A 4,961-nucleotide genomic window follows, 5' to 3' on the forward strand; every position below is an offset into this window, starting at 1 on the left:
GGAAAGGGCTATCAGACCTCCCTGACTAGGTTAGGATGTCAGTGGAAAGGAGGAAATGAAAATTAAACATCTCAGCTAAAACATAGATGGGAAACTGGATAAGCTGATCACTCTCTATTTTGATTACTACATTTGTTAAGGTTAAATGCCTGATCCATATTTGGGATTGTCAGTTACTCTGCTTTAAAATAAAAAGTAAATGAATGATCCCATCAACATTGTGATGTGGTTGAGATTCATCTGCATCAAATCTGACCATGTTTGAAAATCTTGATCTATTTAAAAGGTTCAAATTTAGCAGAACTTTCTTCCTTGTCAGCACTCAGAAAAGCCTTTGAAATGGATAGGAACGGAATACAAGTGGATTGTAAAACAGGTCCAAAACATTCTGTGAAATTCCAAATGTCTTTTCCACAGCTACATTCTCCTCCCATGATTACTCTATACTCATTTTAACGGAAAGATATTCAGTAAATTAGAAACTGGAAGTTGGTCTCTAGTGAAGCCTACAGCATATTTGTTATGATGTTAGTGATTTTTAGAGCTTCTCCCTCCTCAGATAGCTTCCTTTCCACCCCCAGCTGGTGTGAACTGGGCCAAGGTTACATTGATGGAAATGCTTAACCATTTCCTCTAGCTTTTCGTACAATGATCAGCACAATGTTCAACAATGGTGGTGTTTATATTAGATTGATTTACTATATCATATTGCTCCTCATTCCTAATCTCCATGATGCCTTCATAATATTTCACCGAATGCACTCATAAAGTGGGATTAATCACATTTGCCTATTATAGTGGACAGTTATGGCTTTTATCTTAATCTTCAGATAAAACCATTTGAATCTCCTCTAAGGAATACAATTTCCCTGCTCAACCCATGGTGTCATAAATGCTGTTGCCCTCACCCCCAACTCTAAAGATGGGTACATGTATCAGGACTGATGGAGCCAAAGCATGGAGTCCTTGGTCTTTGGTCCCTGCTTCTATCATGCTATACAGCAATGACTTTTGCACCAAGCCAAGTTGGAAACATCATCTCCAAAGAAATTTAGGTAGTATATGTATTGTATTCATGCAGTAACAACTCAGAGTACAGGTTTGGAGCACCAGAGAGGACCCACTTTGTTGCGGTATTTGAGGACAGGCTCAACCTGAACACCTGCCCCGGAACTTTAAAATGAATCCTATCATTCACATTCTTACCCCCAAACACAAAACCTAGCTCTAAATCAGGGTCAGAACAAAGAAAACCCCATCCAAGCTACCTATATCAATCAAATTTGTCTTTGATTCACAGAAAGATATATTAAAAAAAATAGATCGGGAGGAAATTCTGTAGCTCAAGTGAGAATAACCAAAACAAATATTTAAAAAAACTGACACACACAGCAGAAATAAAGATGATTCATAAAACATAAGAACCTACAAAGAATTCCCATTTGTGTCCAAAAAGAAAAAATATTGTATCTGAGAAGAGACTACTATGAAAAAAGAGCAAAGGAATACAATAAAGAGTTAATGGAGATTAAAAATAACAAAATAAAAATAATAAAATCTAAGAAATACAAGAAAATCTCTTGGAATATAGAGCAAAAAAGACCAAAAAATGGAAAACACAAGAGAAAAATTTCAAGAGAGGTAGAACCAACTAAAAGAACCCATATCTGTCCAACAGGAGACCCAGGAATAGAGAACTGATGGAAAAAATCATAAAAATATTAGAAGAACATCCCCCAGAGTTGATATAAGATATAAAATTTCAGACTAAAAGAACCTGTTAAATACAAAACAGGATTAAAAAAGATTCATACCTAGACACATTGTGAAATTTCAGAACACCATGGATAAAGACAACACACTAAAAGCTTGTGGGAGGACGGGTTAGGAGGAACAGGTTACTACAAACAAATTACAATTTTAGGAATCCATTGCTACCTGGAATGCAAGAAAGCAATGGGGTAGAGCAGTGGTCGGCAAACCACGGCTCGCGAGCCACATGCGGCTCTTTGCCCCCTTGAGTGTGGCTCTTCCACAAAATACCACGGCCTGGGTGAGTCTATTTTGAAGAAGTGGCGTTAGAAGAACTTTAAGTTTAAAAAATTTGGCTCTCAAAAGAAATTTCAATCGTTGTACTGTTGATAATTGGCTCTGTTGACTAATGAGTTTGCCGACCACTGAGCTGTGGGAAATGTCTGATGTTCTAGCAGGAGAAGTGGCCAGTGGTGCAATGGAGCAGCCCAGGGACCACTTACACCTGAGACAGACTGCAGAACAGCACATCAGAGGTGGAAATCCAAGTCAAACACAGACGGACAGAAGGACAGCCTCACTGAGCTATGAAGAGTGTCAGTTGTACCCGAGGCAGTCTAGCATTTGCAAATACATGTGGAGAATTTTCAGGTGGAACTGAGACAGGCATTCTTAGCTGAGACACCAAGAGGTGGTTAAAGCAGTATTGGGACATCAAGACAAAGCAGTATTGAAACATCAACTTTTCTAAAGAGCTTTGTCTTAGTTTTCCAGGGCTGCTCTAATAATTCACTGCAAACTGAATGGCTTAGTTAGTTACAGCATCGTCCCAAGACACCAAAATTGCAAGTTCAATCTTAGGTTAGGCACATACAAGAATTAACCAATGAATGCATCAATAAGTGGAACAACAAATTGATGTTTCTCTCTCCCTCTCTCTCCCCCTTTTCCTCTTTCTCTTTTTTTTTTAAATATATATATATATATTTTATTGATTTTTTACAGAGAGGAAGGGAGAGGGATAGAGAGCCAGAAACATTGATCAGCTGCCTCCTGCACACTCCCCACCGGGTATGTGCCCGCAACCAAGGTACATGCCCTTGACCGGAATCTAACCTGGGACCCTTGAGTCCGCAGGCCGACGCTCTATCCACTGAGCCAAACCGGTCAGGGCTCCTCTTTCTCTTTTTTAAAAATATATTTAAATCTTTATTGTCGAGAGTATTAAAAATGTTCCCCTCCCCGCCCCCTTTTTCTTCCTCCACCTGGTTTCCATCCTGCCCCAGGCCTTCACGACCCTATCTTTCGTGTCCATAGGTAATGCATATATGCATATGTTCTTTGGTTAATCTCTTCCCACCCACTCCCCTTCCCTCTGAGATTTGTCAGTCTGTTCCATGTTTCCATGCCGCTGCTTCTATTTTATTCATCAGTTTATGTAGTTCATTAGATTCCTTGCTCATTTATTTTTATTTTTAGATTTAATTGTTGATAGCTATATATTTATTGCCATTTTGTTTTTCATATTTTTGAACTCCTTTAGCTTTTTCTTGTCTGTGAAGCTCTTTATCTGACCTTCAATTCTAAATAACTTTGCTGGGTTCAGTAATCTTGGTTATAGGTCCTTGCTGTTCATCACTTTGAATATTTCTTGTCATTCCCTTCTAGCCTGCCAAGTTTCTGTTGAGAAGTCAGCTAACAGTCATATGGGTGCTCCCTAGTAGGTAACTATTGGCTTTTCTCTTGCTGCTTTTAAGATTCTCTCATTGTCTTTAACCTTTGGCATTTTAATTATGATGTGTCTTGGTGTGAGCCTCTTTGGGTTCCTCTTGTTTGGGACTCTCTGTGCTACCTGGACTTGTAAGTCTATTTCTTTCACCAGGTGGGGGAAGTTTCCTGTCATTATTTCTTCAAATCTTGCTCTCTCTCTTCTCCTTCTGGCACCCACCCCCATAATGCAAATATTGGTACTTTTGAAGTTGTCCCAGAGGCTCCTTACACTATCTTCACATTTTTGGATTCTTTTTGCTTTTAGCTCTTCTGATTGGGTGTTTTTTGCTTCCTCATATTCCAAATCACTGATTTGACTCTCAGCATCCTCTACTCTACTGTTGATTCCCTGTAATTTATTCTTCATTTCAGTTATTGTATCCTTCATTCCTGACTGGTCCTTTTTCATGTCTTTGATGTTCTCACTAATTTCCTTGAAATTCTCACCAAGATCTTTGAAAGTCTCACTAAGTCCCTTGAAGCTCTCATTAAGACCCTTGAGCATTCTTATAACCATTGTTTTAAACTCTGTATCTAGTAATTTGCTATGCTTCCACTTCATTTAGTTCTTTTTCTGGAGATTTCTTCTGTTCTTTCATTTGTGACATGTTTCATTGTCTCCACATTTGGCTGCTTCCCTGTGGTTTTTTTTTGTTTGTTTTGTTTTGTTTTTTGTTTTTTATGAAGTAGATAGAGATGCTATGTTTCCTGGAATTGGTAGAGTGGCCTTATACAGTAGGTGTCCTGTAGGGCCTAGTGGCTTAGCCTTCCCAATCACTTGAGCTGGGTACTCTAGGTGTGCCCTTGTGTGGGATGTGTCTTGTAGTTGAGCCTTGATTGCTGTTGGTGTCACTGGGAGGAATTGACCTCCAGGTCAATTGGCTGTGAAGACCAGCTGTATCTACAGTGGAATAACTGCTGTGCAGGAAATATTCCTATGGAGCTAGACTTGGCTTTGGTGTTAGTATGTCACTCATGGAAGTGTAGAGTTGTAATCTGGTGTGGTCTGAAGCTGTGCACTGGCTTTGGGGCCTCCCCAGAGCAAAGTCAGCCATTGCCTGTGCCCTTCTTGGGGCCACCTGTCAGGAGCTAGAGAGCGATTTGCAGATGGCTGCTACTTGTGTTGGGCTTAGAAGTGCCCAGGGAGGCCAAACTGAAACAAGGCAAGCTGCTGCTATTGCCAGGCCTTGGGCCTCTTGAGAGGAATGGGGCACACTGAAGCCAGCTGCTGCTTGTTTTGAGAGATTTCAGGTAAGTTTGAAGCCTGAGCCAGACATGGAAAAGCCACTGCAAACAGCTTGGGTAGGGCTGCAAATTGGGCTGGGGTGGGATCTCAGGGAATCACCAGGGTGGAGCCAATAGTGTGAGTCAGGCTGATGGAAACTCAGATATGGCTGCCAGTGAGCTCTGCGATTAGGGGAGGTCTCAGCATAGGAACA

At 40.5% G+C, this 4,961-nt stretch overlaps 1 pseudogene across 1 annotated transcript; it reads left to right on the top strand.

Annotated features, from left to right (window-relative positions):
* The first annotated feature begins 2,230 nt into the window (after positions 1-2,230).
* LOC308234036 (SNRPN upstream reading frame protein-like) lies at positions 2,231-2,451 on the top strand (annotated as a pseudogene). The gene has a single exon. The product of its transcript is annotated as an SNRPN upstream reading frame protein-like (transcript).
* Positions 2,452-4,961: the final 2,510 nt, after the last annotated feature.

Source organism: Plecotus auritus, assembly GCF_963455305.1.
Source record: "Plecotus auritus genome assembly, chromosome: 1".
NCBI classification, from domain to species: Eukaryota; Metazoa; Chordata; class Mammalia; order Chiroptera; family Vespertilionidae; genus Plecotus; species Plecotus auritus.